This window comes from Vombatus ursinus, unplaced genomic scaffold (genome assembly GCF_900497805.2).
Source record: "Vombatus ursinus unplaced genomic scaffold, bare-nosed wombat genome assembly UNPS02014772.1, whole genome shotgun sequence".
Classification (NCBI taxonomy): domain Eukaryota; kingdom Metazoa; phylum Chordata; class Mammalia; order Diprotodontia; family Vombatidae; genus Vombatus; species Vombatus ursinus.
The window spans coordinates 18,012,652-18,036,566 of record NW_020954550.1 but is presented as its reverse complement, the minus strand read 5'-3'; the positions used below and the strand labels follow the sequence as shown (position 1 = coordinate 18,036,566).

At 39.6% G+C, this 23,915-nt stretch overlaps 1 protein-coding gene across 1 annotated transcript in view; it reads left to right on the top strand.

The window, feature by feature from the left end:
• The window catches only part of RAB3C (RAB3C, member RAS oncogene family), a 311,738-nt gene that overhangs the window by 26,957 nt on the left and 260,866 nt on the right, over window positions 1-23,915 (top strand). The gene's annotated exons all lie outside the window — the stretch shown is intronic.

The window sequence follows — 23,915 nt, the reverse complement described above, 5'->3', positions numbered from 1 at the left end:
TGCTTCTTTAATTTGGGGCCATATTAATTTACCTTTTACCTAAGAAGCTGGAATTTATAGACTTGGAATATACTAATATCAGCATATTAGGAAAAGGCCTGAAGCGGAACAAGTAGAGGTAAAGGTGCGGGTATCTTACAATGTGAGTGTTACCACTATCAGTACCAACATGAGGATGATGGCCCTTCTTCTTAGCATCGTGGGATATGTAATAGCTGTCATTTTTCTTCTATGCTATGATCCAGGGTCAGTGGTGCTGAATTTCTAATTGGATGATACAGACGTTTCTGAAAGATTATCAATCGAGTAGTTCAGTTGCATAGTCGAATTCTTATTTGTTTGTTTTTCATTTAATCAGAATGTTGCATTGATAGTCCCAAGGATAGCCCTCTTCAACCAGAAGGATCAGGAGCTAGCCTTGGCTTGCTCTCACCCTGATGGTCATGGCTATTTACCTACTGAGCAGATGATGTTGGAGATGCACCAAGCTCTCTCCTTAGTTCTTAAACAGAGGACAACCTTTTAGTCTTCATCTCCACCTCTCTCTAGAGGACTATCCCAGTTCACTTGCTAGTGGGTGTGGCTTAGTGGAGATTTGCCCAGTGAGAAAACACTCTCCAGGCCCTGGCTCTGGCCAAATCTACCTCCTCCTACAACTTATTAGATTTCACTGATTTCTAAACATGCAACCTTGCCGTAATAGTGTCACTGCAACAGAGAAATAGACAAAAGATGCAGAAGCTATGTACAGTATTTTGTTCTTGGCATCAGTAAAAACAGCAAAATGATAAAGCCTCTACTTGACCCAGGCAGCCCTGAGACAATATATAGGAGACGCTGACCTGGGAATTTTAGAAAATGCACAGTTTAGTCTGCCTTAGGTCTCATAGTTGCTCTTTCTATAAGTAAGCAAGTAAGTGTAGATAATGTAATGCCGTTCAAAACCAACAGGTGACTCACCCGTCCGGGTAGGACCAGTCACTCTAGACCTGCAGCCTCTCCCAGCACAGTGCTTGGGTTTGGGATCAAATGGAAATTCCTGTTGGCTGATGTTTTTCCATTCCATTCAATATCCTGCAGTTCTCGCATCTCCATAGCTAACCCTTCATGGAATAGGGGTCGTGAATTCAGTGACTGATCCCAGCAAGGAAAGCCTGCTACCAATCCACGTTGGTGTTCCTCTCATCTCTTTGACCTTGAAACATTTAGTCTTTGGTACCTCTCTCCTATTGCCCCATAAGAACATAAGAAAAGTGATATACATACATCTGTATTTATATCTAAATCTATCTATATCCCTCTCTCTACATAAACTATAAAAACAGTATCTATTTATAGATATGCAACATATAAATAGGTCATATCTAGCTATCTATAGATATGTATAATATATAAAACATATATAGTATCTATAGATATTGCATATAATTTATATATAACAGAGAAATAGATATAGATAGCTATTAGGTTCTAATATATATGATTTATATATGTGTGTATATATATTTTATATCTATATATAGCATACATACATATGTGTGTATGTGTGTGTGGACAGTTCTGTTACAACTGGACATAAGTTTTCCCCCAAAACACTGTGCTATATAAAATTACACAAAAAAGCCACAGAGCTTATGGGTAAAATGGAGTTAAGGACACCATATTAAAAAACTTCATCAGTAGTACACAAGAAAGGATAGGAGCCTAATAAAAATGGTAGCATAGCTTTATGAATGCTAGATAGTTTAAAAATCCACAAATATGACAATAAATGGCGTCCCTGTCCTTGGCCTTGGGCCGCTGCTCAACCTCCTCCCATACTTCAAGAGATAGCTGAACAGGCCTCTGTACTCTGGGCATGGGGTGGTAGCCCATGGTGGAAGGGGAGGAGGGTGATGAAGACTAGCCAGCCCTTCTTCACTCACAGCTCCTACTGTGCCAGAAGAGATATAATAACTACGGCATTTTACCTTGAAAAAGACTTGAACTTTGCTTATGGAAATGAGTATAGGAAGGATTGCATCTTGTGAGTTATTGTGAAATAGCGCAGTTTTCTGCCTTCTCACTGTTTCTTGTGAAAGACGTTACAAAGAAACAAACTAGAAATTCCCTTCAAGATGTTCCTCAGTGTATCAATCACGTTAGAAAAAATGATCATTTTCAAAACATGCATTGTAGCTGAACTGTTTTGTGTGTATAATACGTTTGTATGTATATAAACGTGTATGTATATTGGGGTGTGTGTGTGTGTACAAAAACAGCTGGGCGGTTCAGTGAATAGAGCACTGGGCCTCTAGTCAGGAAGACCTGACTAGTTCAAATATGACTTCAGATGCTTACTAGCTGTGTGACTGGGCAAATCACTTAACCTCAGTCTGCCTCAGTTTCCTCTACTATAATATGGGAGTGATAATAGTACTTACCTTCTGGGTTGTTGTAAGATTTAAATGTGATGTTTGTAAAGCACATAGCACAGTGCCTAGCACATAGCAGGTGCTTAATAAATGCTTATTCCCTCCTCTCAAATGTGTGTATAGCTATTAGAGAGCATACAGGAAAGCCAGCGGAATATAGGAAAGCATATAGGAAAGGAGGCAGAGAAGTGATGTTGGCATCCCTGAAATCACCAGATACACACATTCATACATACATATATACATACATACATACAATTCAACATTAGCACAGAGCCTGATACATAGAAGATGCTTAATAAATGTTTATTGATTGATTTATACTATGTATATATACATATGTGCATATATGTGTGTCTTTCAAGAACAAATAAATCAATTTATTCCATAGGCAAGGTTATCTTGGTTTATGCCTTCAAGCAAAACCTAGAAATCATGCTTGAGACCTGTATTTATGCCTCCTTTTGACCTGTTGCTGAAGCCATTTGCAATTGTCTTTACATAACAGTATCCAAGTTGTCTTCCAGTATTTCTATCTGTGCATGCAGCCTTGATCCTGAGAAATCTGGAGGAATGGGGTATGACTCTAAGCAGAGACAGAAGGTTCCTTAAATGCCTTCCCTACCTTCCAAAACCTTCTCTTCTTTGGCTGAGGAAAATAACCAGAAGAACTAGTAATTTTTCTGCCATGGCAGGTCCACCTATTGATGCAAATCATTACAAGAACAGAGATAAACCCAGGTGCAGCAAAGAGAGGGTCCCATGATTCTGATCTATTTGATCTCCAATCCAAAACCTTCAAACACTGCTTACAGAGTCCTGGGTAGAATCAGGATCAGTCAGTAGCAAATATAAGCAATCTTTTTATTTTTTCTAAATAATATTTTATTTTTTCCCCCAATCTCATGTAAAACAATTTTTAACATTCATTTTTTAAAAATGTTGAGTTCCAAATTTCCCTCCCTTCTGCCTGAGATGGTAAGCAATTTGATATAGGTTGTATATGTTATAAGCAATCTTATTCCCTAGTCAGAGTAGTTACGTGCGAGAGGAGGAGACACTACCTTGGTGGTATCACCAAATAGTTTCCCTATCTGCTTGCTAGTGCCTGAAATTTTTTTTTAATTCAAAATTCATTCCTTTAGTTTAAGGTTGTTTTTCCCTTACCAAAGTGCAAATCCCAGGAAGTTTATTTAACTCATTAAGCCATACTCATCACTTGTTCTCATAGTACTCATCATACACCAAACTCATCAGTTCTTTTTACACTGTAGTATGAATGAATTTCTATCAGCATTTCTACAAACTTTATTCATCATCACTGGTAATGGAACCACCATATTTGGACTCTAACACTTTGTTCTTTCTTTTGCTATGTGGGAAAAGGAAAAATGATTGAGAATCAGTCAATCAATTGAGGATTTATTAAGTACTTACTATGTGCCAGATGGATGGATGGTGGCACAGTGGATAGATTGCCAGACCTGGAGTTAGGAAGACTCATCTTCCTGTTTTAAATGTGGCATAAGACACTTACTAGCTGTGTGACCCTGGGCAAGTCACTTAACCCTGTTTGCCTCAGTTTCCTCATCTGTAAAATGAGCTGGAGAAGAAAATGGCAAACCACTCCAGCATATTTGCCAAGAAAACTCCAAATGGGGTCAGGAAGAGTTGGACACAACTAAAAATGACTTAGTAACAAATGTACCAGATGTAAAGGCAAAAATGAACCTGTCCCTGCCCTCATTGAGCTTACATGCTATCAGAAGAGGCAACATGTGTACTTATAATTATATACCCCAAACAAACAAAATCAAACAAGATGAAAGCAGGAATCAAATAGGACAGCCAGACCAAATACACAAAGTAGAACTTTGGATTGGAAGAGACACAGTTTTGAAGCATTGAACAATGAACTTTCAAAATATCTGATGAGAGAAAGATACCAATTAATTGAGTTGGGGGACATTGGCAGCATTAGTGTCCCCAAAAATTCAATCAAAATATTAATAATAATGATGGATCCATATGCCTCTTTTCTCTTTAAAGGAGGCTGGTTAGACTGACCCTCTCACTGCAGAAGAAGAAGTGGGTACAGGTAGAAAGAAACATTTAGAATGACTAATGAGGATTTAAGTGCATCTGTTGTTTTCCAGTCATGTCTGACTCTTCTTGACCCCATTTGTTGGTCTTCATGGCAAAGATACTGGAGTGGTTTGCTATTTCCTTCTCCAGTTCATTTTATACATGAAGAAATGGAGACAAACAGGGTTAAGTGACTTGCCCAGGGTCACACAACTATTAGTTTCTCAAGACAGATTTGAACTCAGGTCTTCCTGACTTTAGACCCATCACTTTATCAACGGTACCACCTAGCTGCCTCATAGCTTATAGAGCTGGAAGGGACCTTAGAGGGAATGAGTCAGATCCCCTCATTTTACAATTAAGAAAATGGCACACATAAAGGCTAGGTGACTTGCTCAGGGCCACACATCTAGTAAAGTGTCTGAGCTAGTATTTGAACTCAACTCTTCCTGATTCCAAGTCCAGTTCTCTATCCACTAATTCATATTGCCTCTACAGGAAAGCTGCCAGGGCATCTATCCTGGACAAGCCCTGTAGATAGGCAGTGAGCTGGCCAAAGATTGAACAAGAATAAAATAAAGTTTTAGATTACATTAGGGAAATTGCATAGAGCCTTTAACAATCTCAAAGTGCTTTTTGACAGACACACAAAAAATTCTTAAACACTATTGTTTTGTACTGGTAACATAACACTGTAAGTTGTTGATTACAAAACTCTTCAAGGAATCAAATTTGCAGGTGACTAAAAGAAGGAAGGAAACAATCATTATTAAGTGCCTACTATGTGCCAGGCACCATGTTAAGCACTTTACAAATATTATCTCATTTGATCCTTGCAACAATCTTGGGAGGCAGGTTGTACTCACTTTACAGTTGGTAAAACTGAGGCAACAGAAGTTAAGTGACTTGCTCAGGATCACACAACTAATAGTGCCTGAGGCCAGATTTGAACTCTCTTCCTGCCTACAAGCTCAGTACTCTATGCACTGTACCACCAGCTGTTTTCCCCAAAGGATAATGGGGAGGTGTATGGTGGGCAGAGGTATCTGCATATTGTTAAAAGTGATTTACATGCAAGAAGTGGTAAAGAAGGCAACATACAGGAGGTGTATAATCTGAGAAGGAGGTGAGCCAGTAATGCAGCAAGTGAGAAAGGATAGCAGATGAACACCGCAAGTACTTAACCGGTGCCCCAAGAAAATGAAATGACCCAAAGCTAGGTCTCCAGAACACAATCAGATCCTCCAGGAAGGACTGATAGCAGGAAACAGGTGAGAACTGCAGAGAATTAGAAGGCCCAGATGAATTATGATCCATCATTAGAGGGAGTATTTCATTCGTGTGAATGAAATCATTGACCCATTGAAGAATATTCAGTAGCAATGAGTTTATTCATTTGCAGGAGGTAGACATTATATACCCTTTTACTTTTTCTTTTTTTTTTAATTATGAGCTTTGTAAACATCAACAAACACAAACACATTCCAATATGCAAAAAAACAAAAACATATTCCATAGTCAACTGTGAACTTCTATACAAAGTTTGTTTTTAAAAAGCGTATAGTAAATTTAGCAAGATAGTAACCAAAATTTCTTGTCGATGTTCTCTTCTGCATTTATTTTTGTTTTACTTTGTATTTTTAAAATGTTTTATTGATGCTCTTTTTCTTCTTTCTTTTTTTTCTATTTTGTCATTTCAATGGGAAAGGGATAGGGTGTGTGATTTGATTGATATAGAGAATTCCCTGATGAGAAAAATCAATCCAGGTCATCACCCTTTCTGCAACTTATAATGTACTCTTAAAGAGTTATCTAAAGCATTGAGATATATGTGGACACACAACCAATATGGTATCAGAAGTGGAATTTGATCCCAGGTCTTTCTAACTCCAAAGCCATCACTCTATCCATCTCTACAAATGTAGTAAGGATTTTCCCCTTGTTAAAGAGCAGCAGAAAGTATAATCACGCCAAACAAATAAATGAATTAAAGATAAGTAAAGCTCTTTTTTGTGAAAAAGAGACAGACAGAAAGACAGACAACAGACAGAGAGAAGGGGGAAGGGAGAGGGGAGAGAGAGAGAGAGAGAGAGGGAAGGGGGAGGGGGAGTTGGAGGGGAAGGGAGAGAGAAATATGCTTGGATATAGGCTCTTGGTTAAGACTTGGATACAGCTCTTAGTTCTGTTATTCTCCTTTGTTTTTTGTAGTGTGGTCCACTAGTTTATAGCAAACACTCAAAATGTAGTGGAAATCAGCTTATCCTTATTTGGAGACAAAATCCATTATAAAAGTACAGGCAGCAAGTGAACAAGATTTAAAGAGGACAGGAAACTACCAAGGGCAATGGTTGCCAGGTCAGGAGGCAGTGCTGAGGCAGAGGAGGATGAGAAAGCAGAGAGGATAAATTCATCAGGTCCCAGGGAGGTTTTAAATTCTATCCAGACAGATCATGCCTTAAACAGATCTGTGAGACAGATAAGACTTCAATCGTTTGTGATTACATCCAGGACAGGGTACCAGCATCCTTCCCTTGTAAATGCTGGCCAGTTGTGTCCTATGCTTTGGCACATAAAGCTCCAAAGTTCCTGAGCTCTCCCAGCCCACACAAGCACGTGGCTTCAGCCTCCCATGATCCTTCAGTATCATCTTCCAAATGGGAAAGTTGCACTTCCCATCAGTCCCCTTTTAAGGGGATCCATAAGCCTAAGACAGCATTAATTATCCCTTCCACATCATGGAGAGTGGGAGTTAGGGACACATTGTCCCCCTGTGAATTGGAAAATCTACATAAAAATTTTTGGCCCTCCCTTCTTCCAGAGAAGAAGTCTGAATTATTTTTTCTTTTTCTTCTATGGAATGTTTACAGTAACTTATTGTAAAATTTGAGTTAAGTATTTGGTCACAAGCTATATTATACAATACTATGCATATATTTTGTGCATGTCTGAGTTTCTAAACTTTTTCTCTTCACACACTGTTTGCAGCTTCTGCAAAACTCCCATTTAACTTCTTATGCTGACCTGAGATATATCAAAACCATGATAGGGAAAATCTCAATGTGAAAGTGATAACTCTAATATGTTCATTAACTGAGAAGAGAGAGGAGGAAACAAAAGGGGGATGGTGGGAGGAGAGAATGAATTGATGCCAAGGCAGAAAAGGACTCAGAAAGAGTAATCTGGAAACTATAAAGAAAATCCCCTTCATGATTGTTTTGGCCAGCCCTGGTAGGAAATATAACCTGTGACTCACGAAAAAAAAAAAAAGTAAGACTTGGTTAGTCTGACTTCATTCCCTCAATGGAAGCTCCTTTTGGGTCCATATGCCTCCTGCATCTACAAAAAGTGTTTATAGATTTGAATAGATATATCCCAAATAGGACTATAATTGACTATTTTAAAATGCCAGTATGGGGTACTCTATTCAGGATGTTCTCTATTTATGAACACATAACTTGACCAACAGCCCATATCGAGGCACTGGCCCCTTGCCCCACTTCCCTCTCTTCTTCTCTCCTCTCCCGCTGAAATAGAGCTATATCCTGCTGCCTGTGGAGCTCATGTCTACTCTCCATGTGATCTTGATCTCATCCCTTCCATCTTTGTCAGCAGACTGCCCCAGACTAATTTCCCCTCTCCCTAATCTTCAACCATTCTCTACTTATATGTTCCCTGATGCCTATAAATGTGTCCAACTATTCCCCCATTCTTAAAAAATCCTCACTACAACTCATCATTTCAAGCTATCATCCTATATCTCTCTTTCATTTCTTAGGAAAACTAGAAAAAAATTTGTTTGCAGCACTATCTACAATCTGGTTTCTGATCTCATCATTCAATTGGAATTGTTCTCCCCAAAGTTATCAGTAATTTTTTAATTACCTAATCTGATGGACTTTGCTAAACCCTCATACTTCTTGATCTTTCTGATGTATGGTATTTCTCACCAACCTCTCCTCTGGAAAACTCTTTGTCTATGGGTTTTTGTGACACTGTTCTCTCCTATTACCTGTCTGACGATGCCTCATTCCTTTTTGTTGTCATCCATGTCAAACCCCAAACTGTGACTGTACCCCAAGGCTCTCCTCTCTTTATCTACTAACTTGGTGACCTCATCAGCTTCCACAGGTTTAATGATCATCTTTTTGCAAATGATACCTAGATTTAGGTATCCTGCTTTAAGTCTAATCTCTCTCTTAAAGTACAGTTGAGAATTTCCAACTATGTAACGGACAGTGAATTGGATGTCCCATAGGCATCTCAAACTCTACATGTTCAAAAGAAAATTCATTATCTTCCCCCCCCCCAAAAAAAAAAACTAATCCTTCTCTGAATTTTTCTGTTTCTGTTGAGGGCACTGCCATCCTTCTAGTTACTCAGGTCATCAACCTCATCATTATCCAATCAGTTATTAAAACTTGTGTCTACTCCCACAATGTCATCAGTGTCCATCTCTACTCACACAACCAGCACCCTAATTCAGCCTCTCAGACATCTCACCTGGCCTCTTGCAATAGCCTCTTAATTGGTCTCCTTGATTCAAGTTTCAGAGAACTCTAATCTAACTGCAGCACAACTGATAAGATGGCTTTTCCAAAGCATAGGTCTGACTATGTCAGTCTCCTATTCAGTATATCCCAGGCTCTCTCTTGCCTTTAGGATTAAATATAAATGCCATGTAGGCCCTCATTAAGCAGCGAGGTGGTCAAGTGGATAAAGGGCCTGAAGTTAGGAATACTGATCTTCCTAAATTCAAATCTGGCCATTTCCTAAGACAAACAGAGTTAAGTGACTTGCCCAAGGTCATGCAGCTAGTATGTGTCTGGGGTCAGATTTGAACTCAGGAAGATGAGTCTTCCTGATTCCAAGTCCCAAATTCTAACCACTGTACGACCTAGCTGCCCATATCCTTGTATATACTTAGTTATGTACAAGTTCTCTCCCTTCACTACCATTAGCATCTGAGCTCCCTGAGGGCAAAGACTGTTTTTGTTTCGTTTTGTTTTTTGCCTGTCTTGGTCTGGAAGGTATGGAAGCTCAGTAAGACTATTGGGCTTTTAAAATACTTCACTCCTGAGCCTCAATCTACCTTTACAATCTCATTATACATTACTTCCCTTATTTCCCACTTTGATCCAGCCAGTCTGGTTTTTTGTTTTTCCTAGCATACAACCTCTCTCTTATTTCTGTGCCTTAGTACTGGCTCTCCTTTTTGCCTGGACTGTATTCTCTCTTTCCTACAACTCTTTTGTTGTTTTGGTTGAGTCATTTCAGTGTTTGAATCTCTGTTACCCCATCTGGGATTGTCTTGGCAAAGATACTAGAGTGGTTTGCCTTTCCTTAAAAACTCAGCTTAGACACTATCTTGTAGTAATAAATCCTCTTCTAATCCCTCCCCCCAACCCCCAGCTGATAATGCCTCCCTCCCATTACCTTGTATGTGTTTCACAAATACTTATAGAGTAAATGTTATCTCTGACTCCATCACCCACACCTTAGAAAGTAGTTTCCTTGAGGAAAGGGGCTATTTTGTTCTTTCCGTTTTAACCCCGGGACCTGCCACAGTGACTCACATATAGTAATTGCTTAGCAAAGTTTATTGAAGGGCAACTAGGTGGTATAGTGGATAGAGCATTGGGCTTGGAATCAGGAAAACTCATCTTCATGAGTTCAAATTTGTCCTCAGACACTTACTAGCTATGTAACCCTAGGCAAGTCACTTAACCCTGTTTGCCTCAGTTTCCTCATCTATAAAATGAGCTGGAGAAGGAAATGGCAAACCACTCCAGTATCTTTGCCAAGAAAGCCCCAAATGGGGTCACGAAGAGTGAGACACAACTGAACAACAAAAATGCTGATTAATTGATTAATTAATTGTTGTTACTACTGGCACTGACTGACTTTAGCATTTGGCACTATAACTTCTGCTGACTAAGAAAGTTGATATTCTAGAAACCTCTGTCCCTCGCTTTCTTTTGGTCCCCCTGGGAGTTTGTAGAGTTCTTCCTACTTGAACAAATAGGAGCCTTTAATGACAGTAGATGATATATAAGGTTCTTCCCACTTGTAATACTGTATAATTTTAGGTAGGAGTCAACCAACCCTGATCTTCCACATCACTTCCATCCTTCACCCTCCTCAGAGCACCTGAGCTAACGATACCCTGGAGTAAAGTTTAATTATTAACTAAAACCATCTGTGCTCAATTGCAGAGGATACAGTTGGAGTGGGATGGGGGATGGGAGAGATAATGCCAGATTTCTTGAGAATGAGTGGAGAGAAAAGTCTAGAATCCCAGGGGGAGCTTTTAAAAGCACTCCCCTTCCATCCTCCCCCTTCCATCCTCTCCCTTCCCCTCCCCATTGAGTCTTTTACAGATCCTTGGGTAGAAACAGTAGAAGAGGAACATTGAGATGAGGTAGCACTGGATGGAATAGGAGACAGAGCTACCCACCTGGGGCATGATGTAGGACCTCCTGTTTTGACACAGAGATAGGAATGGAAAAGCCCCTGAGGTAGCATCAGACAACTATTATTCTTTGGTGTCTCGAAAATCTCTAATGTAACTTAAAACTTTGATAATTTAATAGGAAAAAAAAACTTATGAGATGTGAGAAGTCAGGGGCAGGGTGGAATGGGAGGAAGTAAATAATCTTTTGCTTGCACTTCTCAGATAATCACAGGTGCCTGTTACTGGTAGCAGAATGAACAAGAATACAAAGGAATAGCAAGCCTACCAATGTATGCCCATTCCGTAGGGTTACACTACAATAATGTTAGTGTTTTTTTGTTTTTTTTTTTTGTTAAAAAGGGAATTATTTGAACTCTTTTTTTTTTTTTACAAAAGCTCAGTTTTAAAAAAATTTTTAACATGTGTTTTTAAAACTTTGGGTTACAAATTTTCTCCATTCCTCCCTCCCCACCCACCCTCACTGAAAAGGCAAGCATCTCGATACAGATTATAGATGTGTAGTCATGCAAAACACTTCCATAGTAGTCCTGTTGTGAAAAACTAAGTATATTTCCCTTCATCCTATCCTAACCTCCATTTATTCTAGTCTCTCTTTTGGCCCTGTCCCTCCTCAGAAGCATTTGCTTTTGATTATCCCCTCCCTCAATCTGTCCTCCCCTCTATCAATCCCCTGTTCTCTTGTCCCCTTCCCCACTTATTTTCCTGTAGAGCAAGATAGATTTCCATACCCCATTGTGCATGTTATTCCCTCTTTAAGCCAAATCCTATGAGAATAAGATTCACTCATTTCCTCTCACCTTCTCCCATTTCCGCTCCACTGTAAAAGCCTTTTCTTGTCTGTTTCATGTGAGATATTTTACCTCGTTCTACTTCTCCCTTTCTCCTTCTCCCAGTATAATCTTCTCCCACCCCTTAATTTTATTTTCCAGATATCACCCCTTCATCTTCAACTCACCCCGTGTCCTCTATCTATCTATCTATACAAACATATAATTCTTTCCCTCCCACTACCCTAATACTGACAAAGGACTCATGAGTTACAAATATCATCTTTCCCTGCAGGAATGTAAACAGTTCAACCTTAATAAGTCTCTTATGATTTCTCTTTCCTGTTTACCTCTTCCATGTTTCACTTCAGTCTTGTATTTGAAGGTCAAATTTTCTATTCAGCTCTGGTCTTTTCCACAGGAATGCTTGAAAGTCCTCTATTTCATTGAATGACCGTTTTTTACCCTGAAGGATTATACTTAGTTTTGCTGGGTAGGTGATTATAGGTTGTAGTCCTAATTCCTTTGCCCTCCATAATATCATACTCCATGCCCTCCGGACCCTTAACGTAGAAGCTGCTAAATCTTGTGTTATCCTGATTGTGTTTCCACAATGATTGAATTGTTTCCTTCTGGCTGTTTACAATATCTTCTCCTTGACCTGGGAATTCTGGAATTTGACTACAACATTCCTAGGAGTTTTCCTTCAGGGATCTCTTTCAGGAGGTGATTGGTGGATTCTTTCAATTTCCATTTTGCCCTCTAGTTCTAAAATATCAGGACAAAATTTCTTGAAGGATGATGTCTAGGCTCTTTTTTTGATCATGGCTTTTAGATAGTCCAATAATTTTTAAGTTCTCTCTCCTGGATCTATCTTCCAGGTCAGTTGTTTTTTTTAATGAGATATTTCACATTCTCTTCTATTTTTTCATTCCTTTTGATTAGTGTTACAGTGCCTTGATTTCTCAAATTGTCCCTATTTTCCAATTTCTCCATTCTAGTTTTTAAGGAAGTATTTTCTTCAGTAATCTTTTGGACTTCCTTTTCCATTTGGCTAATTTTGCTTTTAAGGGCATTCTTCTCCTCATTGGCTTTTTGGACCTCTTTTGCCATTTGGGTTAGGCTATTTTTTAAGTTGTTATTTTCTTCAGTATTTTTTGGGTCTCCATTATCATCATTCTCAGTTTTTCCTGTACTTCTCTTACTTGCTTCTCAAAATCCTTTTTGAGCTCTTCCATGGCCTGGGACCAATTCATATTTTTCTTGGAGGCTTTGGATGTAGGAGCTTTGGCTTCATTGTCTTCTTGTGGTTGTATGTTTTGATATTCTTTGTCATCAAAGTAAGATAATATAGTCTGACTATTTCTGTGCTGCTTGCTCATGATCCCAGCCAATTACTTGAGTTATAGACTCTTTGTTAAGGTAGGAGTCTGTTTCCAGTGTGGAGAATGTACTGTCCCAAGCTTCAGGGGTTTTGTGCAGCTGTTTTCAGAGATATTTCTAGGGACCTGTAAATTTTCAGTTCTTCCAAGGTGGCATGATCAAGGGCAAGGTGTTTACTCCTTTACTTGCCTGTGCTTTGGTCTATGAGCACTCTTTTCTGCCTTGGAACTGTGAGGAGGGTTTCCTCTCCACAGCCACTACAAGCTCCACCAAGCCAGCGCTCCTCCTTGCCCCAGGACAACCACCCAGAACTGTGACTCAGATCCAAACATAGGCAAAGCAAGAGAATCCTGCACCAGCAGAGAGATCCCTTCAATCCCCCTCTGATCATAAATTTGACTCCCCCTCAGTCTGGGGCCGGAAGCTGAGGAGGCAGCCGCTACCCCAGCTGAGCTCGGGGACTGGAGCTGAGACCACCAGCTTCTCTCTCTCCCCGCTGACACAGACTTTTCCCACTGACCTTTTAAGTTGTCTTTGATGTTTGTGGATTGAGAAGTCTGGAAACCGCCACAGCTGCCCATGATTCAGTTCTATGAGGCCTGCTCCAGGGTTGCTGAGGCCTGCGTGCCCACGCCAAACTGTGCTCCTCTCCCCATCCGGCGCAATATACCTTTCTGGTCAACCATCCAGGCTGTCTTGGGCTGGAAATTTGTTTTGCTCTGTCTTTTTGTGGGTTCTGCTGCTTTAGAATTTGTTTAGAGCCATTTTTTATAGGTATGTGGAGGGGTTTGGGGGAGAGCTTAAGCAAGTCACTGCTTTTACTCTGCCATCTTGGCTCTGCCCCCCTATTTGAACTCTTGTTCAGCTCTCACCCTGAGTCAGCACACCCAAGAACTTGGCATGACCTGGGCCAGCTCCATGTTGGTTAGAAGGCTTAAGGTAATAGGAACTTAATGGAATGCAGTTAGTAATCTGCACTTAGAACACTAGTGATTTTCCTCTGTTTGTTCTAGGTTTTCCTTTTGGAGAGTTCAGAAAATTGGAGTAAGTTATAATCATGCATTAAAGTGTCAGACTTGGCTTTTTGATTGTGATATGACTGAAATTTTTAAAGCTATCCAATGCCTGTCTTTTCTGAAATTGCATCTGTGTCTGTGCATATCTAACCTATTAACTATGACACTGGTCCCCCCCAAAATTCTCTTACATCAGATTCCTTAATATAATTCCCCAGCATCACAATGATTTCCCTCTGGAGATACATTCCGCTTGTATTTCCCGGGATGGTACCAACAGAAGAATGAGTTCCCTGGAGAGAAAGCATCATTGCAAAATCCAGGAATAAGAAAAGCTGTCTTATCTGCCTTTATATGTATATATACATATATTTTTATATATATAATATTTCTATGTATTAACTCTAAGTTCCTTAAGAGTAGAGGTTGGTTCAGTCTTTTGTCGTAATAGCCATGAAACCTCCCTTACCACCTGGCACACAGAAGGTGCTTAATAACTGCTTGTTGATTCATTATCTGAGGGAGATTTCACTTTCTTTGGTCTCATAGCTCGATTTTCTTAAATAGGAAATAAAAGGCAGAAAAAAATTATAGTCACTGTTAATGTTTGATACCTTTCTTATATTGATTCAACAAGCATGTATGAAGCACTTAACACAGACTAGGCATTTCACTAAACACTGGAATTATGAAGACAAAAATGAAACAATTCCTGTCCTCAGGTAGCTTACGTTCTGTGAGAAAAAGTTATATGCAGTGCAACATGTGGATAGGGGTAGAGCTAGACTTCTGATGTGGGTATAGGGAACTCCCTTGGTGCAGAAACCCTTCCTACCAATGCAGGTTATTCCATTCTTAGCCACTTGTAGTCATGGAGCACTGAGTTTAAGTGACTTGTCCAGGGTCACACAGCTTTTATGTATCAGAAACAATACTTGAACCCAGGTCTCTGACTTTGAAGTTACTCCTCTACTATTCTGCAGGAAGAATTCTTATTTCTGGATTTTGCAATGATGCTTTCTCTCCAGGGAACTCATTCTTCTGTTGGTACCATCCCGGGAAATACAAGCGGAATGTATCTCCAGAGGGAAATCATTGTGATGCTGGGGAATTATTTTAAGGAATCTGATGTAAGAGAACTTTGGGGGGGACCAGTGTCATAGTTAATAGGTTAAATATGCACAGACACAGATGTGTGTATAAAAAAGTAATTTTTTGGTGGGAGAGCACAAACACTTGGGGGGAGGGAGGTTGCTGTGATGTTCTAGTCAATATTTAGCAATGGAACAATGTCCATGTATGCCAGACACACTTGGTTTTATCTTTATTACCATTTTCTTTATCACTTTATTAAGTCTAGACAATCAAAAAGATGATAAATCAAGCCTTGATTTGTAGCATTTACCTGTTTTAGAGGTAAAAAAGGCTCACACTGAAAAGTGAACAATTTACTCCCAGGAGATGGTTCCAATAAACACCTTGTGGGATTAGAGAATGAGGAAAGGCCTTTTATAAAGAGTGGCCTTGAAGGGAGATAAGGACACCAGAGGTGTGGATGAGAAGAAAGAACATTTCAGGCCTGGGAGATAACCTGTGAAAAGTCTCAGAAGCAGGAAAGGGATAATAAACAGCAAGTCGGGCCAGTTTGGCAGGAATATAGAATTGTATAAAGGTGAATAAATGAGAATCAGTATAGAAAAAGAGGCTGGGGTCATAGTGTGAAGGACGCCAAATGTCATACAAAAGGAGTTTGGATTTTATATTAGAAGTGGTAAGGAACCACGGAAGCTTCCTAAGCAGGAGAGTGCCATAGTCAGGCTGGTGTTTCAGGGATATTGCTTTGGTAGCTGTGTGATTATCTATGGATTAGAGAGGGGTAAAAGCACGAGGCAGAGGACAATTATTAGACAGTTATTACAATAGTCTAGACTGTAAGTAGAGAAAGTGGAGAAACACAAAAGGTGATGCGGAGGTACACAAGTCTTGGAAGATGATTGGATGAGGGAGAGTTAAGAGTCAAGGATGATTCTGAAGTTACAAAGCTGGCTTGTAGTCATCGCTATTATTTTAAAATATTTGCCAAGGTATAATAACATACTAGACACTATAAAATGCTTGGAATTAGGCAGTCTATTCAGCAGGATGACATTCTAAATTAGAAAAGCAGACAAAACATCACAGGAAGCCAAGAGGAGGGATTGGAGAAGGAACGAAGGGCAAATACATCTTTATTTGGGCCCTTTCCCCAGCAATCTGTGTCCTTTGGATGTTTTTTTGCCCTTGGCTCTCCCATCTATTTTTAAAAACTTCTTCATTTCTATTCTAGTTCTCAGTTAAAAAATAATGTCCAACTTCAAACATATTGCTTAATGTGAAAACAAATATCTTGGGTCAGCAACAAGTAAAATCATAGTGTTACTGAATTCTGTGGATAAAGGTCCTTCTCTCACCTCTTTGCTATTCCTCCCTTCCTTCTCCCTATTTGTTATCATAATCAAGTATATTATTTTCAAAATCCCGCTGCCCTGCCCCTTCTATCATCATGACTTCCACTTATCATCCTAACTGTGGGGCCACCTTTGCTCTAGGTAGATTGTCACAAAAATTGAAGATTTCAAATATGTCATGTATAGGTTACATTGACACAATTTGTTGTTCATGCTTCATTTTCAAAGAGGACCCATGATATAACAGTGTAATGTCTTGACTTGAGAATGATTTGGTTTTAAGTGAGTCAGAGCCGTGCAAAGTTGTCAGCCTCACTCTCTCCTCCAGAGTCTAAGTCCAGTGGCAAGACAAAAGTCAGGATGACTGGTGATGGCCTGAGAGATGATATACAGTTGGATGTAAAGCTCATAAACTGCTCTGTTAACAGTCATGTAAGTTAGATGACTGATTCCATCTGACTACTCTAATCTAATGAGATGGAGATATGACCACTTTTGGGGTTAATTAGTAAGTTCCTAAATTGTTTGAGTGTGGACCCCCAAATCTATTTAGGATCCTAAAGCATTCAGTTTATTTATTTGATTAATAGTACTTTGGTCAATTATCAAAGGGGCATTGTCGTATTTGTGTTGTAGATACTGCATAGCCCTATCTACCCATAAGATGGAATTGCCATTTCAGATGGACCAATGACAATCCATTCCTTTTTCATGAAGATTACCCAGGGTCCTTAGTTTGCATATTTACCTTAGGGAACTTTAGGATACCTACAGTTTTTTTTTTTTCAGAATTAGCACTTCCCTGGGTGGCCTAAGGAAACACATAATATGCCTAAGGGAACAAACCTTCTATTGGTTTGGGCATTGATGAAAAGACAAGGGAGCAGGAGGCCTTCAATGACCATTGTTTATTGGTATAAAACCATCTTGAGTAAAACATCCCCTTAGCAGTAGCTGGAGCATACAACTGCAGGAGTCCAATGCTAACAATAGATCAAAAGGATATATGTAAAGAAGTTGTTTTTTCACAGACCCACCCACAGAAAAGGTGCCCAATGATGAAATGTTAAACTAAGTGTAAAATTACAGCCATGTCAGGTGATCCCTTTATGAGATTAGAACAAGTCCTTTGGCTGAGTCAGAAGGAAAACAGTACTATAAGAGGAAGAGACCACAGCTCCCAGTGAGCTTGAAAAGTCAGTTCTGTGTTTCCAGGAAGGAGACACAAGGAGGAATCTAGCTCTTGACAAAAAGTATAAAAGAGTGCCAGCACTGGAAAATGGAGGTCACAAGAAAATGCATGGCTTGGAGGGAAGGGGTCAGGCTTATTCTGTTTACAGCTTCCACAGGATCCTGACTGTGACACCTTGGACTACAGGGAGGAATGTATGTCTATTTCTCTTTTTTGCTTATACTGGTTTCTTTACCACTTTTCCTCCTGATGCATCTTAATAGAAATTTCCTTGGATATTTATAGGGAATCTGGGCATCTATAGGTGCTGACACATCATCATTTTTACACAATTCTTCCATAGATGGTATTTAAACACAGATCCTTTAATTCCAAATCTATGACCTATTACACCATACTTTCATGACCATTCAATGGATGGAATTTCTAAAAGCTTATATTCTATCCAACACTGTAAGCATAGGCCATATTCAACAAACTCTGGTTATGACTTATCTTGGCAACCACCTTGAGCAATCTAGATTATCACAAATGGCTGCTGTAGAGAATGATGCGTAGGCAGCATTTTCTCATAGACCAAATTACTCTTACTCATCTCATTGTCCTGTGTACCTTTTGCTGCAAGTCGACCTCTTCAGGAATTAAAAAAAAAAAACACCCAAAACTATACTGTAAAAGAAAAAGACTTCTTGTGGCCAATTCATCTGAGGCACTAGAGACAATGCTTTGCAAGAGATGGCAAAGCATCTGACTATCAGAATCTAGAATGTCTTCAGACTTCTTGTCAGTTCAACCAATGCTAAGACTGCTGGTTGCTATTTTTGTCAACAAATTTGCCATTACCCTCTTCTGCAATCTAGGGTACTGCAACCAATAGGTTTATGTGCTGTGTCAGAAGCCCGTATACAGATACATGAAGGATCAACCATCTCAGCAGGTGATTCTCCATATCATCACCTTTGTAGCACCATCTGGACCTACCAAGACCAAGTTTGCCGGGTGCAGGCACAGTCATCTATTCAGTTACGTGATTCTCCAAGGCAATCTCAAGTAGCCCAGATGAAGAAGGCTGAGCCTTTCACAGGCTCCTATAACTCTTCTCCCACCGCCATAGAGACCTTCTCTCTTTGTTAGTAAGTAGAGACCCATAGGTGGCCCATCCAAAGCCTTATGTGGCCATTGTCCTCTTCATGGCTCTCCCTACCATATGACCTTTGCTTTTCCAAGGATGCCTTGTCTAATTTGAACATTATTATTGTTGTTATTTGAGTACATGGTTTATTTCCTATTCCTAGTCTGTAAGGTCCTTAGGGGTATGCACTGTTTTTTCTTTTATGTCTAGCACCCAGCATAGTACCTTATACTTAGTAGATACTTAATAATGTTGAATTGAATACAGATACCACCAATACCAATTCTCATTCTGACTTTCATCATTTGTAGGTATTATTAATAAATTAGCTTGGTGGTACCATGTATAGAATGTTGGGCCTGGTGTCAGGAAGATCTGAGTTCAAATCTGTCCTCAGACCCTTACTAGCTCTGTGACTCTGAGCAAGTCATTTAGCCTCTGTTTGCCTTGGTTTCTGCAACTGTAAAATGGGAATAATAACAACACCTACCTCACAGGGTTGTTGTGAGGATAAAATGAGATAATATTTATAAAGTGCTTAGCACAGTCCCTGGCACATAGTAGACAGTATACAAATGTTCATTCCCTACCCCCTCTACACAGGCAGCTAAAATCATGAAAAGTCAATATCATTATTTAGTACTTCAGACTTTAGAGACAATGAGCTAAGATTAGAGAACTTGACTCAGAGGAAGTCCCTTGGCCCTAGCTAAGAGATGTCATTAGATGCATGTCTCAAGTCTCAAGTGAGCCCGAACATTTCTGCCACAACTAAAAGGAAGCAATGTGTCATAAAGCTCCATCAGGTGATTGGTGAAATTACCTAAATAGCACTGACATTTCACATGATTGTCATTTTCTCTTTAGTTTTTAATAACTTAACAATCATCTCTCTAAAAAAAAATAATTCAAATATACCAAGTCACTGTGTGAAACCACAGGGGGAAAAGATAATGGTGGCCTGAGTACTCATTATATTTTCTGAAATAAAAATGTGTTAAGCTTTAGAATCTTTGCCTAACCTTGGGCTTTCTTCTCTTCTCAATTCAAATGAAAACAACAGCTTTATTTCTGAGTTTACTGTCAGACACCAGAAACGCTTAAAAACACATCAGCTATTCAGATTTGATAAAGATGGTTGTCAATCTTCTTGGCTCCTATTCAAAAAGACTAAACAACAATTATAGCACTTGCCTTGAAAAAAACATGTATGTGTATACAGTAACTAGTCTTAAGGTATTTTTGTAGATTCTTCTTTTTTCTAATTCACTACACTGACAGGGTCTTACAATGAATCCTTTGTGAGTCTATCTTGTTAAGATTGTCTCAACCAATTATTAATATGCTAATACTACTAGTTAATAGTAATTATAGCTAGCATTTATAAAGCACTTAAAGGTTTGTGAAAAAATACCTCAATGAAAAATTACTTGTATTTATATCCATTTTTTTTAGGCTAGAAGGGACCTTAGACACCATCTAGTCCAGGGGTGGGGAACCTGCAGCTTTGAGGCCACATGTGGCCTACTAGGTCCTTAGGTGCAGCCTTTTGACTGAATCCAAGTTTTACAGAACAAATCCTTTTATTAAGGGGAATTTATTCTGTGAATTTTGGGCCAAAACTGAGGACCATATGTGGCCTCCAGGCCGTTGATTCCCCACTCCTGATCTAGTCCAATCATCTAATTTAGCAGATAAAGACCCTAAGGCCCAGAAAATAATGATTTACCCAATGTCACACAAGTAATAGGTAGGGGAGCCAGGATTCAAACTCAGATGCTGTGACTCCAAGCTCAACATCTTTTCCCTGTAGCATGCTGCCCCCAAACCTTACCAGGATAGTTGTAACTCCTCCTATGAAGTCCTCTTCTGATGGCTTATTGTGGAATGTTGGGACCCCCAATCCTCAAAGATTGTCCTCTAACTGTGGAAGACCCTACAAAAATAAAAGTTTTCAAGTCTGGGTCTGGCTATGGACTGTATGTTCTTGTCCCAAAACTAGTCTCATTACATTCAGAAAGGCATGATGATAATTTGGGGGAGAAGAAGAGAGTCAAAGTTAATTCTCAAAAGAACCTGTCTGTGAAGAGGTCCTTAACCTGAAGTCTGTAAGGTTGTTTTTTGTTTTGTTTTGTTTTTTTACATTTTGATAACTATTTCAACATGGTTTCCTTGATAAAAATTTTGTTCATTTTAAAATGTCATTCTGATAAGGGGTCTGTATGCTTCATCCAGACTGCCAAAGGAATCTATGACACAAAAAAGGCAAAGATTTTCTGTTTTACGGGGTAACAGCACTCTGATCTGTATTAGTGGAAGGAGTAAGCATACTAATAAAACTGCAGATTTTTATTTCGAGGTATTGAAGTCTACATTGCAAATATCAATATCCTTAAGGCATCTTGTCACTGACCCTCTGAATATGGTCCAAATCATGAGGTCCAAGTTTGCCATCATCTGAATAATAGAGATCACCTGACGGGAGGTGACCTGGGCTGCTATGCCAGCTTCTCAGATTCCTTCTGTGGGATTTTGAATGACGTATGGCTTCCAGATGGCCAATTTTCTCACAGGATCTGTGCTGAGCCCCTCTACCCTGCAAGCCAGCATCAGCATGCCCTTCCACAGACAGAGAAGAAGCTGTGAATTCAACCGTAGATCTTGTGGAAAAGGCATTTTTTGTGTTCTCTAGATGCCAATGACAAATGCCTTCTGACTGCGTGTCACGAAAGCATTTGTCCTAGAGGCTGATGGTGCTATGAAGATAAATAAGACACAGCCCCTGCTCTCAAAGAGCTTGTACTTAAGTAGAGACTATAAGATGCCAACAACTACAATATAAACATAGGGTCATAGCTATAGAGACAAAAGAGACCTTAGAGGCCATCACATCCAAGATCCTCATTTTACAGAAGAGAAAATTAAGACCGAGGGAAAATTTAATCACTCATCCAAGGTCCTCTAGGAGGTAAGTCTCAGAGGCAGGATTTGAACCCAGCCTTCCAAAGCCATTGATGAAATTAACTATGATCAGTACAGAAAAGAGGTACAAGTGACATGACAGATCTAAGAAGGGAAAGGAGGAGGAGGGGTGTGTGTGTGTGTGTGTGTATGTATCTGGCAGAAATCCATATCTATGTATCTCTAGCTCCATACGTATTAGTAACCTACTCTTCTAAATTGGAAATCCCTCTGGGAGAGTTAAAACTGAAGGCCATTAGCCATTCCCACCTTAGTGTGAATTAATGTAATCAAACTACTCTATTCCCATGCTCTGAGGAATTTTGAGGTTCTGAAGTGATTTTGGAGATGAGACACTATGAATGCAGACCTGAGTGGGTGTCACAATGGAGATCTCTGGACAATAAGGGAACAGAAAGAGGTAACATGTTCCGGAGAGGGACTTGAAACATAACCCTTTAAGGGTTAGCACTAGAGGACCTAGAGAGCCACATGTGGCCTAGAGGCCACAAGTCTCCCATCCCTGATCTATTCTATAATTTTGTCTGTGGCTAGCCCTGATCACTGACACTCCTGTCTGTATATGAGAAACAGAAACTCCCCTTTACATAGAAGTTCAAAGTAAATCAGTAGTCAAAGCACAAGAGTCTTCTTTTCTTGTGTTAGGATTCATTTTTTCCCTTAGACTTTACCTGCCTTTCTTTCAAGTCTTCAGGCACAGAGAAACTAGCTAAGGCATAGCTGTGAGTATTTCCTGAGTGAGTTGTTTGGATGAGTTAACTAAAAAAATTTCTTCAAATCGGAGCTTTTTAGGTCAGAGTAACACCCATTGTCAGGGACAAGCTGTCACTTTCATTATTCCCATTTCTGTTTCATGCTGGTGAGTGTGAATGCCCACTGGGCAAATCAAACCATTGGTTCTGCTTAATGTTCCTAAGAGAGCTCATGTAGCCCTGTGCATAGACTTAGAAATAGTGATGGAAGGAAAATAAATTCAGAAACTTGGAACAAAATCTTTACCAGAAATAGAAAGCCTATAAAAAATTCATTCACAGGAATCTTTGCATTTAGAACATGCTTTCCATTCTCTTTATTTGTTATTGTTCAACAGCCTTGAGAATTGTATGCAAATGAGACCCTGGGAAGAAGTGACCAATCCCCAGGACACGCTCGGTCAAGGCTAGGAGAGAAAAGTGATCTAACAGAAAGTGCTAGGATATAAGTGGGAAGACCTGGAGTCTTTGGCCTTGTTTTCAAAGTGCTAGAAATGGGAGGGTCCTTAAGAGAGCCTGTAGCCCAACCCTATCCTTTTACAGATATAGAAAGTAGGTCAGGAACAGTTAAGTGATTTTCCCATGGCCACATAGCTAGGTTGTAGCATACCTAGGTTGTTCAGTTGTTTCAGTTATGTCCAACCCTTTATAACCCCATTTGGGGTTTTCTTGGCAAAAATAATGGAGTGGTTTCCTTCTTCAGGTCCTTTTACAGATGAGGAAACTGAGGAAACAGGGTTAAGTGACTTGCTCAAAGTCACATAGCTAGTAGGTATCTGAGGCCAGATTTGAACTCAGGTCTTCCTGACTCCATGCCAGGCACTCTACTTGATGCACACCTAGCTGCCCTAGCATATCTGACACTAGAGCTCGTATTTTCCACCATCTCGTCAGGTGCTCTTTCTGACATAAATCACTTAAAACCTCTTTGCGCCTCCATTTCCTTGGGTAAAAAATGAAAATTGCAGCATCTATGTAACCCCCAACTCTCAGGATTGCAGTGAAGAAAAGGTGAGGTAGCATGTGTTGAAAATTAAATGGCGTAAACAACTGTAAGAGGGAGTTGAATTGAACAGGCACTGACTTTAAAGAATGTTATTTCTAGAGCTCTATTGTCCATTAAGGAGAGGGTCATTTTATGTTTAGTATTAAATCTGAGGGTTGAGATCATCTGTAACTTCCTAATAGCTTTTGTACAGGACCAATGATTTTATTAATAGAGGGAATTCCAGGCGAGGAATTTCTTCTGCCACTACAAATTGATAACTGCTCT